We start from the raw sequence: 15,116 nt of genomic DNA, 5'->3' as shown, positions 1-15,116 counted from the left end.
AGAGTTCCCCCGGACTTAGATCATAAACTGTGTCCATAGGATACAATTGTATTTTACAGGCATCAGATAAGCAGTTCAAAATACTTAGACTGAGCAGCTGCAAATTATCAATACTGTATTTATTATGCATGGTCTGTGGTCAGATTATCATATAAATCAACCATAATTGAGATTTTCAGGATTAGAACAATACTGTAATTATTACTTTCCAATTCAAGAAGGGCACTGTTGCCTGCATAACAACCAACCAACCAACTACTTGGGAATCACGAGTTGTCTAACTTTCATGACTCTTGGACAAAAAGAATCACACCACCTTGGTGGAAGTAGTCAATACACTGGAGCATAGGGCTGCCTGCTTAGAGAGATCTCGACAGCCTGGAGAATGGGGTCATGAAAACCTTATGAAGTCCAGAAAGATAAATGTGGAATCTTGCACCTGGAATGAAATAGCGTCAGACAATAGTGCATGCTGGAGGTCAGCTGCCTAGGCAGCAGCTTTGCAGAAAACAACCTGGGGCCCATCAAATGACAAGCTGAACATAAGGCAGCACCATGTCTTTGAGGCAAAAAAGACTTACCACATACTGTTCAGTATTAGCAAGACTGTAGCTAGCAGAACAAGTGAAGAGATTATTATCCTCTCTTCAGTACTTGTGTGAGATCACATCTGGAGTACTGTCTCCAGCTTGGGCTTCTTATTACATGAATAACATTGAAAAACCACAATAAATCCAGTGGAGTGCCACTACACATAGGATAGCTAAGATGATTAAGGCCTTAAGATGAATAGGGGACTGAAGAAAATGTTAAAGAGAAGATAGAGCCAGACCTGCCTCAGAGATGCTCTGTAAAAGGGTAAGAGGCAACAAAAACCGGGTGCAGCAAAGGAAATTTCAATTACACATAAGGAAAAATATTCTTCATAATGGCAGTGTTCAAACACTGGAACAAGCTGCCAGAGATATAGTGGAATTTTGTCATTAAAGATATTCAAAACTTGACTGGGCAAGAACCTGATCTAACTTCAAAGTCAGATCCAAATTTTGCATTGGCCCTGTCTTGGGTAAGGGATTGGACCAAATGACCAGCCAAGATCCCTTCCAACCTTAATTATTATATGAGTCTACAATATTTATCTTTCACATTCACTGTATGAACTCAAGGCCTTAAGTGCTCAATGGCAGCATTCTTCAGCAGAGCTGTTAGAAGCTAATTACTGGAAAACCTTGGACAGCTCAGAAAGAAATAAAAAAGAGGGTTTTTTTACAGTTTCTCAGAATGAAAAGGAAATGGCCTACTTTATCAGTGTGATTTAATATTATATTACACTTAATGAATCATATTTTGGATGACCAATGCACTGCACGATTTTTGCTTAAAATGTAGAAGCAAATCAGAAGCTGTCAGGAAGAAACCCAAGAATTTGGCAGGCACTGTTCAGACTTCTGGCACATAACAAGGAGGCTGAAAGATTATGGAATAAACATTCAGCTAGATGGTTATGGTAAAACTATTAGAAGTAACATGGGAAGTTAGGTGGCAAGATAATTATCAATATAAGTTTCAAACTTAATACGTCATCGTTTGAAGCAGGTGATCTTTGTGACTGGAAAATAGGATTATAAATAGCAATATACTATTGTATGCTCAATGACAATAATGTAATAGATTAATTCCTTACCATTTTTGTTTCAGACTCTCCCTACACTCAACATACAGATTATTATGTAGACCTATTTTCTGCTCATGTTTGGAGGGTTCTTGTTTAGAAGCTCTAAGTGCATATTTCTAAGTTTTCAGAAATATGCCAAATTGAACAATGTTAAGTATAAAAGCATACATAAACCAGGTCTCTCTCAGTAAAACCCTCATATGGACAAAGATCTGTTTGGGTTTTTTTCACATAGGTAGTACTACCCACTACGTAAGTAATAACCATCAACCTGTTCATTGATGTTATCAAGGGAAAAAGCAACTTTGTCCCTCTCCATTATAATTTTACACAGATATAACCATGTCAGTACCTTTACAATGAGAACAAAGCCTTACAGTGTTTGGCCTAATCCAGAAAAGACAACTCTTGCTCTAATCTCAGGAAATGTGTTAGTGAAAAATCTTTAAAGGCAGAGGGGCCCTTCCAACCTCAACCACTCCATGATTTTGTGATCTTAAAGGAAAATCCATTTCTGCTCTAAAATAGCTCAAAGAATCATATCTAAGTTTGTTCCAAATAAAAGCAAGGTTGAAATACTCCACAATTAAAACAGGATCATAGCTAAATGAAAGTCAACACATTGTTGTGAAAATGGTAAATGTCATCACTCAATGTATACATGAAAGCAGAACCTGAAAAACCCATGAGTTAATTTTCACTCTGTTCAACCCAAAGATATCAGATAAAGCCCTAATCTTTGTATAAAATAGTTCTGGAAAGATGCAAGTCGATTGGACAGTCCAGAAGAGGAAAATAAAAATGTGCAAATGTCTCAGAAATATAGCCTAAGATAGAAAAATTGGATTGTTTAATGATGAAGGAGCAGCAGAATCTGTCTTTAGAGAGGCAGAATAACTTTCTCATACCATCCATGATAAACAGGAGAGGTAACAACGGGCTTAACTGGTGGAAGAGAGACTTTTTAGGTCTCAAGCAATACTGTCTTAGGCGATTTTGAAAATTCTATCAAGCCTCGCACCTGCACAATCTTGCATACAAACGCTAACAGGCACTGGGTACCACAATGAAAACTGTAGTTACAGTGCCATGGATTATTTAGCCTATCCTTTGTCAGCATCTGGAAGTAGTTCACAGAAAGAGTGTATGCCTGTCTGTCCAGCAAAAAATGAAGTAACTTAGAATTCACGGTCCTACTGTCTGCAAGCATTAAATCCTCCACCCCCCATGTCAATGGTATTGTTATACCTTTCCTTAGTGCAGAGTCAGTTTTCTGACTGACTCACCAATATGCAACATCTAGGATATAAACATTTACATGTTCAATACAAATTCTATCCACATTAATTTACCATTAAAAAGGTACATATCCAGATAGCAGAAACAGGCAGTAGATGGAGCTGTTCTGAAGATAGCAGAGATTTCAAAACAATTTTTATCGAGCAGAATTCTGAATTGTTTTTTGAAGTTTAGAAAACTTTGCTCCAAGAACTGTTGAAATTAATTCTGAAATTATATTTCACAACATCTTACCATTATTTGAAATAAGTAATACACAACATTTAAACCATTTTAAGAAGGACTTTCTTCAGAACTTCAAAAATACTTCAGAAGTATGCTGTACACTTCCTCAGAATGACATCAGCATTTTCCATAACCGACAAAATTCCAGGTTAAAGCCAGCTCTCATCAACAGTTCTGGATAAACAGCTAATATTATTCGCCCAGCTCATCAACAAATCTTGTAAAGACCATCTTTCTTTTAAGCACTGATCACCAAACTTCTTGGCCTTAAAAAAATTATATGAAAATATGCATTGTCAGAGGATGTATTGACACATTTGTAAGGAAGCTGTGGGAAAGGGAGCTCATGGAATGCCTCTCAGATGAGCAAGAGTGGCAATGCTGCCTGAAACTGTCACTACTGCACTGTGGGGTGGAGCTCCCACAGACTTTCAGAGGAATTTCAGAGTTCAGATTATCAACACGTTCTAGCCCTACTCACATCTCAATTGCCAGTCGCATAATATATATCCCTATAATGGTAATCAGACACTAAAGATTACAAGGTACTTGCAGCCCAACAGCCCCTATGTTTCTCATCACTGCTGCAGAATTTCAAGCCAGGGGAGCAATATCAGTTTATTGTTCTTACAATGACAAGTTTTAGCATCTCAATCTCATAGGTCTATTACAAGTTAAAGAGTATAAGAGTAATTCAGTGAATTCACAATTCACCTGAGTGTAAAGCTAAGTTTTCTTTTATTATCAAAAGATGTATACGACCTCTGAAAGAAGCCATATGAATAGAAACGTTTCCCATGTTACTTGGCAAAATCAGCCTCTGAAGCAGTTCTTGGATCACTCCATAAAGAAGTGAATTTTTGAGTTGTCACAACTAATTTTCCATGAAACACTATATCAAAGATCAAGAATTTTTTTTATAAACTGCACCAGGAGGCATTACTATTTCTTGAACTTGAAAGAACAGTTATCAAGAGAAATAATATGCCATTATAAACAAGTACCAGATGGTAGAGTTATTCCTCTAATGCCCTGTTTAATTATGAGTAAACATGAACACAGGAAAATACAGTAAAACAAGAAGAGGAGGATATGTAGCTACATTAAACAAAGGTCATGACCTCAATTCTATTTTCCCAAAAATATTTCCTAGGACAAACCAGAAGGAAAATAGAATTCTTCATATTTAGAAATCAGCATTTAAGTACCAGTAATTTGCACTAGCTCTTCTTCATGGTTTTCCACATCATGAGCCAGATTCTTCCATCATTATTCATGTTGAGTATCATCCAACATCATGAAAATATTGCTTTTAACTGTAAACACTCCCAGCTGAACTACCTATTCAAAATTCATAGCAGCAGGATCTGGATTCATTGTTTCACATACTGGAAGGAGTTTCAGAGGTAATGAACCTTATTACCTCCTTTGCTCTTGATCCAGTTGTAGCTGTAGGGGCTTTCCAGATTTCCTATTTGTACCCCATCATAAAAGGAGGTCTGTCATCCAGTAACATATCCATTCTGTAGCAGTTTAGGCTAGGAAGTAAAGCAGATGGGGAAGGAAGCAGCAGCAAGTTGAAAATGTGCTATATCCATGTATATACTCTTTTCTCCCTTAATTTCCCAACAATACGAAATAAATATGTAATTCCTTTTCTAAATCCTGAACTGTCTTATCTAAAGAGGATTGGTTTTAAATCCTTCTTTTTCTCTCACACATATTTTTAATACATATTTTCAAATTGAAGCCATGCTTTAAATACTTGTATATGTACGTACATATGTATTTAAAGCATGACTCTATTTTGAAAAAGACAGTATATGGGTGGAAAAAAAGAATTTTCCTTCCTACCTTCATAGTGCTTATGCCTGGATTTAGAAAGTAACAATTTCCACTAACAAATTGATTATGAGGCTCTAGCTTATAAAGAAATAAGTTAAACCCCATCCTTTGCAACTTCACAATGTATTAAGTGTTCTGTTCTCAATGACTGTAATTAGCACAAGCATTAAACATTTAACTTTTTGTCTACAAAAACTATGACTGGCTATTGTAATTCTGTCAACATGACATTTTCTAACAAGCAGTGAACTTGTACAGATTATTAGAACACCGTTCACATTTTCTGCTCATAACTTGTACAGACACTTCCTGTTCAAACTGTCTCATCAAATCTTTCTAGTAACTTTTTGGAGACATCTACTTACTAATTTGAGCTGTAGATGACACCAACAGAATGCACTGAAAGATGAACCTTATGCAGTCCCCTATCTCAACAGTGTTGTGTAAAGCAAACTGCCAATTTTCTTGACCCCATTGCTTTTTCTTACCTCCCCTCTCTACAAACGTCTGCCGCCTTTCCCTTTCCCTTGCATTCCTCTTCCTTTGTCGTATAGACCATTGTCCTGAAGGCTCTACAAAAGGTCACTCTCTCGAAGGCTCCTTCACCTCTGCAGGTAGCCCTTCTCCCCAGCTGCAACACATCCTACAATTTAATCCTATCTGGGGGTGCAGTTAAATGTTTGTTAACCCCTTACTGACACAAGTAGCACATAAACGCAATGTTTTGGGATCCAGCCACCCTTCATCCAATCTCACTCTCTGTAGGTATTCTGGTGTTTTAGAAACCAAAGTGGTTGCTACCCAGTCAGCTGAAAATGAAACACAAAAGAACGATTAGCACCATCCTGGCATGCAGTGCTTCACTGCTGCTGGGAGAACTCCTCCACAGATCTATTGTCTCCTAAGGGAGCTTAGAGGCCTTTGGGATCCTGTTGATAAGGAGAAGCACTTAACAGTTTCCATATTTCTACCGCTGCAGAACAATGAGACTTGAACCACCTACTCCCGAGGAAAGTACAAAAGGGCCACAAACCACTACCACCTCATCTGTACAGGCACCCTGCCTGCCCACTCCCCACAACCACCACCACACATCCACCTTCATCATCTTCTGGAGTATCTTCCTAAGAAAGAGTTACCAATTTTAGGGAAAATATATCCATTTTTTGGTCAAACCACTATTCCCTACTGTGCTGTTTACTCTAAAAAAATTAGTCCTCTTTTTTCTTTTGCTGTTTATAACTCTCCCACAAGCAAATTCACTTTTGTACTGAAATAGAGAATATTCTATAAGTTTCCTTCTATTATTTCTCTCTCTTTTTTTTTTTTTTCTTTTTTTCCCTAAATTTTTTTTAGGTGGAGTAGCCAGACATCAGGGAATCTTATTTCAAAGCTATTTTATTTGGACATTCTGCAACTGATTCTAAACTGGAAAGCAAACAGTGCACCTTAAAACACACATTCAATGCATATGCCAGAAAGACCACAGTATGTACCACAGTTAGCAACAAACCAGTGAGGAGCTCAGAGACTTTAACACACTCTCTGTACATTTATGTGAGTAGGTTTCACTGGGCTACTTAGCTCATCTCAGATTGCCATACTGCTTGTTCTCTCATTTTAGGATGCACCACTACAGACACTTCAGTATTTGGTAGCCAGCTTAATACGTACACACAATAGTTCATGAGAAATACCTAAAACTTTCTGCTATAAGAAAGTTTAAGAGCACTCATGAAAATTGCTTGGATTTTCAGCAAAGAGCTATAGTTTCAACTTGTAGAATAGCACTTCACAAAAGCGGGAAATAATTCATGCAGGGAGCAGAAAGGAAGGTTTGGGCTGACAGCCGGTCAGGTTAGTGCAGGCAAAGGCACAAGCTAATATCTGCACGTGCTATGGAAGGCTGTGTGAGTGCTGTTTTGCATATATCTCATTTGCAGCTGCCTCATTTGCAGATACATTTTCTGAAGCTAGGTTTGAAAATTAATCCCATCAAGTTGCTGTGAAACGTTGGCTGCCCACACAATCAACAGCCTGACAGATACTGATATCAATGGAAATAGGAAAAAAAAAAAAAACCTGTGGACTTCAATTACTGAATTCTGATGAGGCCATGGAAAGCACATATAAAAGATATTCAGATGACTAAAAGGCAGATAGATTTTTAAAAGATATTGCAAAGTTTCAAGGCAAGTTGAGAACTCCAGTGCCATGGGGTAACTCACAGGATTTTAACTATGGAAAGACACCATGTTAATACAGATCTAGCACAACAAAGGTTTTGATGCTATAGTCTAGGCATGCCACTAACTGCCCTCAGCTGTGAAACCAAATTCAAAGTGCACTTACTGCATGATAAACAACACCTGGATGCATAGTGGCCTACAAACTTTGAGCAAATCTGTACAGCAAAAATAAGACACAATTGCAACAGAAGTATACATAACCAGGCTATCTTTAATTTACTAAAGATACAGAAGCACTGCGTTCAACACAGGCCGTGCAAGTCAGAGACAAGCCCTCCATGAACAGTTACTATATGAGCTCCTTCCAAAAGCCAATACAAAAACCAGCATGACTTGGTCTTTGCTGTTATTTACCTGCAAAATTAATTTAACCTGCTAAACTAGCCTGTATATGTCTATCTGTGCCATTATCATCTCTTCATTTTGCTGTGAAGTCATTCTGTCTGAAAGGAAATACAGCATACACAACTGAATAATGATAAAAGATAGAAAATAGGTCTGTGTTTTGGGAAAAACCGAAGAAGCCCAGGGAAAGAGTTATAAATTCAACACATTTGCCAAAGCTAGGGCTGTAGATGATGGGACCAGGGTCATTGGACTGAGGCAGCTGTCTTCCCAGAGAAAGCAGGGTGGAGGGGAGATTGAATTCTAAATTAGAAATCTAAATTCTGGCCCAGCTCCAATTCCAATCCACTTTAGAAGTGTTGTAACTGAAATTTGTAGCACACAACTTCAGAATCAGTGACTTGTAGTTTATTATGACATCCTACCCATCCTCATTTCTTAGAGGTTACTGGGCTAGATTCCTATCCATCATTAAATTACTCCTATATTTCACTACATCAGTTAGTAAAGATCCAGGGTGCATAAAACAAAATAACATTTAATGCACTTCACAGATTTGAAAAAAAATAAAAATCCTGTATTATGTCCTAGTTACAGTGAGAGCATCTCTGCCACTGGTTCTGCAGCATCATTCTTATTTAATGTACTCCCAAGAGCCTAGTTCATCTTCAAGTTGATATTTACCATAAGAGTGCTATTCTTTCTTTGCCTTAACTATGAGCTCCCTATTTGCCTCTTTCATATACTTTCAATGGTATAATATCTATTTGCTGAGATTAGAAATGATAAGTCACTAACCGAGAATTAATAAATAGAGGACAGAAAGCTTTGCATCACACTTACAGAACAGGTGGACAGACAGTCTGAGTGAGTTGATGGTACCTGCAAGCAATACTATTTTCTCTATTAGAGGGATCAAAGAGAAGTCCGGTCCCCAAACCACTAATACCTGCAGAACAGTGCGACGGTTTAGTTGGGCATGAGAAGTCCCCATGCTAAACAAACCCTCATTTGCAGCACATCGCCATAAAGAAGTAAGTCTTATGCTGCAACTGCCAGTGGGTCTGTGGTCACGGAAGAAGGGTGTCACCTCACGCATTTTTTGCAGACTCTGACAGAAGCAAAATGTTCCCATGCTCAACAAGCCCTAATAAAACACTTTAGGGTTTTGGTGAAAGCATTTATTCAGTGGGTGAGCAAAGCGTCATCTTCAAGAGGTTCTGTCCCAGCTTAAGAAAAAACAGTAGCTGAACAGGTGGCTCACATTACTGCTCTGTCAAGTCCCCAGACTGTGATGGATGGGATGATGCTGGTGGTACCAGCAGAGCTCTGAGATGGCTGAATTTTTCAGAAGGCAAACAGTCTGCTCTTGGACAGTGCTTATCCCACTCTGCTAGCCCCACTGAAGGTTTGAAGTCTGAACAAGACTAATAAATAACAGTACCTCATATTCCACAATGTTAGATATTAGCAATTTTTTTCCACATACTTCCAACTTGTTTATATCCTATTTACCTGAGGCTCTCTTCTTCATTGCCTTCATGATCTAAAGCCAAAAACAGAGGCTCAGTGAGTTAAGCTTAGGTCCTGGCTTCTTTTGTAAGGTATTCTAGTCTAATTAGACTTAGGTCTCATTTAGAGTGTTCATTTACAATGCCCTGCGCCCCACCTAGTAACAGCAACAAATATCTGTTTACTGGCAACTGTACCATTTTTATAAAACTGTTTTCCAGTAAAACAGTTTTACTCTTTCCTTTTTTTCTAAAGCTACTATTTGCTAGACAATGCCTCCTCATCCTTGCCCTGTCCCCCCTTACGCAAAAGCCAACACATTATTTTCATTCAGTATTACAACTTAGTTCCATTTCCCATCCAGACTGCAGAAATCATCCTGAAAATAAGGCAACGTGGCATGCAGCCAAATGCACTGACTTTATTTCCTAACCAGAATCAACAGTGTTGCATAGACTACAAGCACTTCCTCTTAATGCCATCAGTGAGAAAATCAACACATCAGAACAAAGAAATCATTCCCTGCTTTCATGAATCAGGAACCAAGTTTTCTCCAAGTCTATTCCTTCTGTAATTCTTCACACTGCACTTAAATTAACTGAAAATATTTGTAAAACCACAAATCAAACAAGTACCTCCTTTAGGTTATGCTGCAATTTATGTTAAAATGTTAAATTTTGTTAACATTTTTGTTAGACTACTTTTAGTATTACAAAAGGTCAGCCTCCAAGGCAACTGAGATAGCCTAACTCTAGCAGTATAATTGTATATATCTCATTCTAAGTAACTCTAGATACAAAGATGCAATCCAGTTGTAAAGCTGTACTCATCCATGCTGGTGAGAGTCAGAGCAAAAACATCATCTGGTGTTATCATCATCATCTTGTATTTTCTGTCTGAAACATAGGATTCTTATAGAAATTCTTCAAAATGCAGAGTGGAAAGACTGAATTTATACAGTAAAATACATTTTCCACAAAAGCATCAGTGAAAAATATTTTAGTATAAAAACGGACACGGGTGTATCTTCCAATTCTACCACCATCAGTAAGAAACAACACCACAAATCTACCTGCTCTATTTACTTTATGGACATTCTTTCAGGCAGGCTCTCAGGCATGTGGAAACTCTAATGTCCACTCTGCATGCCTGCAAGTGTGCTACACCTCTTGAGCAAGAAAACTGACCTATGTCAAACAAATTGGCACTACAGTACACAGAATGAAACCTGCTTTGTGAATGCCTAGTATGGATCACCTTGTACGGTATCAGGAACTGCAAAGTTCTTCAATAACATCTGCTGGAACTTCAAAAAAAAAAATTATTTTGCTGCTTTAATGCCTTTTTTTTTCCAAAAAAATATTTGGGCAAATTAATTTATAGGCAGAGATGTCTAACACAATCTTAAATTGTAGGCATCTACTGAAAAGTAGCATGGTAAAACCCTCATTGTGATGATATACTTTCAGATAACTCATTATTCAGACACAGGCCAACTGATTACTTGGGTTTCTATGACAAATATTACCCTCCTTAAACAAATGCTACAAAGCTGGAATTTAAAACTACATCAGAGTCAATTTGTCAATATCCATTTTAAATTTACATTATTCAGATCTCAAAACATACCCTGAAATAAAAGGGCCTACTTTAACCAGATCTGATAGTTACACTTTCTCAGTTCTTCTAGCTATTCCCCATGGCCAGCACCAAAAGTGACTGATCTCTCTAAGGTACCCAGAAATGGTGTTTCTTATCCAACAACCAAGTTCCAAAAGAAAGCATCCGTTCCTCATCATATCCTGCCCAATGATTTCTTTAACTGCCCATCCTGCTTCAGTCTCAGTTGTTCTCTTCGAACTCTGTCTCAAGACAAGCTTGACCAGTCCTTTCCTCCTTCACCTCAAGATCTGAAGTCACTGCATACCTTTACTGAGCTGCATTAAATAGGAGGAGCTCGCATTCATCTCTTGTAAATTCTTGAGCCTGGGGCCCATAACAGATCCCCCCCAAAAAGTCACGCTTTCTTCCCAACACCTTTCTCTGTGTAGCAGTTCATAATTCTTTTCTAGGAAACAGGTTGTCCCTCTACTGATCTATAGCTATACTTGATTTAAAGGGGAATGTCCACTCTTTTGTAAGGTTAAGATATGCCCCAAAGATTACAGATAGTTCAACGCCAGACATCAGTCACTGTTACTGAGATGTACCATCAATAAAGTCATACCATTCTTCTTAGACTTTGTAGAGATAATACTTCACTGTTCCTAACAATATCAAGATACTATATTCAAGAAAAATTGAAGTGTGACTATGGAATGGTTAGCAATGCCACATAGACAATAATAGCAGTAGAGTCATCACTGAAACAAAATAGCATTATAAAGCTGCTTCGATAGCTGATACCTAGCTTAAGCTATTGAAGTCTCAGGCACCACACCTTCTACACTACCCTTATCCCTCACAGCTTGTTTACAGCTAGTGGGAGTTTGTCTGCCAGTGTCTCAGCTGAATCTTCATTCAGCTAACCTGAAAGAATCACCCCACTCAAAACAGGGATGGCTCTCAGCAGCATTCCCTAGGCTTTTTCATTAAGAAACTAGTTCATCTAGGAAATTAGGAGCCTAAGTAGAAATGAGGAGCTGAAATACATCCTTAGTGTGAGCCCTAGTTCTAATGGTTTGGTGGGCCTGGAACAGTTCTGGTCTGGTTTTGCCCTTTGGATTGGAGCAATGAATAACTTTCAGCTGAACTCTGCCACAAACCTCCCAACTCCACCTCAGTGCCGTAGATGTGAAGCAGCAGACAAATCCACTCTCATTAAAATGTGGAAATTATGGTACTGCTTTATTCCTTCACTGTGTATGGCTTCCCTAAAATGCAACATATCCTTTCCATTTATCCATGTACAACAGCCTGCCAGCTAGGGCACTAGCCTACCCATGGAAGCCTAGCCCTGAGTCCTTGTTCTGCCTGTTTTACCACATACTAGTATTTCCTTTCCACACATATTAAGTGTTTAAATCCAATTATTTCAGACCATGACTACCATGGTACTCGTAGGCAACAGCCCACAGCATGTTTCATATCACATCAACATTGACCTAAAAGAATCCTAAAAATGGTGGGAGCGACATCACTGCTAGAACTCATCTTACACTGGTAAATAGCTATTCATGCAGGAAGTCAAGTGAGTTAAGTGACAGCCTGGTAAACACCCACCACTGTTCAGTATCTGTCTCCTGGAGAACACAGCACCTTTAACTTCTTTTTTTTGCTCTTTCTGTCAAAGATCTTCATATGCTTACCCTCACTAAAAAATGAAGTAAAACATATTAAGGCATATAGTACTGTTTATATGATTAATACATATGAATAGAAGGAATGAAAAAGAAAAAAACTACCCCCAAAAAACTCTGAAAACCCCAACCAAACAAATCAACTTGGGCAGTGCCAAGTGGCACTTCCTGCACATAATAAGCCCGTTTGCTATATACTCTGCACTGACAGAGATGGAACAGTGCCTGAGCTCAACTCTCATAGTACAATTACCTCTAATGCAGCCAAATTACTCAATCACTTAAGATACCTAAGCAGACAGCATCATAATGCTTGCTAGACTGGTCGGAACTTTCAGTGGCATTCAGGTAAAAGGCATTTTATAATTACTGATAATGTAACTCCTAGGATGATAAATTGCAGACTCCTTTTTGTCAGAGTTTTACAATGATCTCTGGTGCAAAACAATTAGCAGGAAACTTTGCTGATTTATAGGCAACTACTCAACCAACTCCTGTAGTTACAGTACTGTTTGTCTTCTACCATTCTTCAAATGAACAGGTATTACATACACACTTCCCCTTTGACTGGCAGTCTCTCTTCTCTGTGGATGCTCAACAGAAAAAGAGCGATCCTACTTCCCTTGTCAAAAACTAGCATGGATAGATGAATCTGTTATTCAGCAGTGATACCTGGCATGCAGCAAGTCTCACCATTTTACATGTCTTTCATTGGATCAGTTGTTTCCTTCAGCCCAAAGATCCCTCAGTTTCAGCTGAAAACAATTATAAGTCATCACAGAGCCTACATGAAACTCTAGTGTCTTAACTAATGCATCTCAAGAGTTCTGAATTTTAATAATGACTTCCTAGCAAAACCTAGCAAGACAAGAGATTCTGCAAACGCAATTTTGTCTTACATCAACTAAACTTCAAATAACCTTGGTTTGGGGTTTTTTTAAAGCTTTTGGATTCCACCCCACCCCCTGTACTTCAAGGTGATACTTCTGTTCCTGGAAACTGGAAAGGTCTGATCTGACATTCAACATAAGTGTGATAATAACTTCTAATTCAATTGCATAGATTTTTATTTCATTAATGCACAGCAGAATCAGCACCAACTGACGAGTTGCAATGACAAATGTGAATCCATAGCATCAGCTGAATACTTACTCAGTAGTCTTAAGATTTGATAGTAACAAGCTAATTAACATTTTAACACCATCACTTTTGTAAAAGGACCTTTCAAAATGCCTTGTCTGCCATATATTTCATCTTTACATTAAATAATTGTTGCTATATAGCAATTGTTAACCTGTGTTGCACTTAAACAAATGCCAGTTCTCCAGAGTTACCCTGTGGTTGCTTAGAATTTCAGTGCAGTTACCAGCAGAGATTCAACTGTGCCCTCTTCAAAGCTGTTACAAAACTCAAATTAAGTTGAGATCCAATATTTTTAAACATGAAAGCAAGAAAAGCCTGAAGTAATTAAAAGTCTGATTTGAATAATTCACACAATCACAGAATGGTTCAAGTTGGAAGGGGTCGCTGGAGGCCATCTTTTCCAACTCCCTGCTCAGGCAGGGTCACCCAGAGCAGGTTGTCCAGGACCACGTCCAAATGGCATCTCCAAGTATGGAAATTGCACAGCCTCTCTGGCCAGCCTGTTCCAGTGCTCCTGTCCCTGGACACTATTGATTAGAGCCCGGCTCCAACTTCTTTACAGCTTCCTTTCCGATATTTAAATACATCAATGAAATTCCCCCGAGCTTTTTCTTTAGGCTAAACACTCCCAGCTCTCTCAGCCTTTCCTCATAGGACAGATGCTCCAGTCCATCAAGCATCTTAGCAGACTTTCACTGGACACCCTCCAGTTGCTCTCCACCTCTCTTGTACTGGGAAGCCCAGAACTGGACACAGTACTCCAGATGTGGCCTTACCAGTGCTGAGTGGAGGGGAGAGATCACCTCCCTCAACCTGCAGGCAACAGTCCTCCTAATTCAGCCCAGGATACTGTTAGCCTTCCTTGCTAGAAGGTACATCGCTGGCTCACGGTCAACTTGCTGCCCACGAGGACCCCCAGGTCCCTTTCTGCAAAGCTGCTTTCCAGATGGTCAGCTCCCAGCGTATACTGATGCACGACACGATTCCTCCCTATGCGCATGATTTTGCGCTTCCATTTGTTGAACTGCATGAGGTTCCTGTCGGCCCACTTCTCCTACGGAGGTCTCTCCAGATGGCAGCACAACCCTCTGGCATATCAGCCACTCCTCCTGGTTTCATGTCATCAAACTTGTTGAGGGTATGCTTTGCCCCATCATGCAGATCATTAACGAAGATGTTGAACAGGACTGGACCCAGTATTGACCCCTGGGGTGTACCACTAGTTACCACCTTCAACTAGACTTTCCACTGATCACCATGCTCTGGGCCTGGCCATTCAGCCAGTTTTCAGTCCACCTTCCCAATTGCTTATCCAGCCCATATTTCATCAGCTTCTCTGTGAGGATCTTATGGGAGATAGTGTCAAAAATCTTACTGAAGTCAAGGTAGATAATACCTACTGCTCTCCCCTCTTAGAGAGATCGGACTCTTCTAAGCAGATCCTCAAAGAGGCCAAAGTCTGCTCTCCTGAACTCCAGGGTTGTGATCTTGCTATTATTAAAAAAAAAAAAAGTCAATACACTT

The sequence above is a fragment of the Haliaeetus leucocephalus genome, unplaced genomic scaffold (assembly GCF_000737465.1).
Source record: "Haliaeetus leucocephalus isolate CR32 unplaced genomic scaffold, Haliaeetus_leucocephalus-4.0 Scaffold984, whole genome shotgun sequence".
In the NCBI taxonomy this organism is placed as follows: Eukaryota; Metazoa; Chordata; class Aves; order Accipitriformes; family Accipitridae; genus Haliaeetus; species Haliaeetus leucocephalus.
This window is presented reverse-complemented; position numbering follows the sequence as displayed.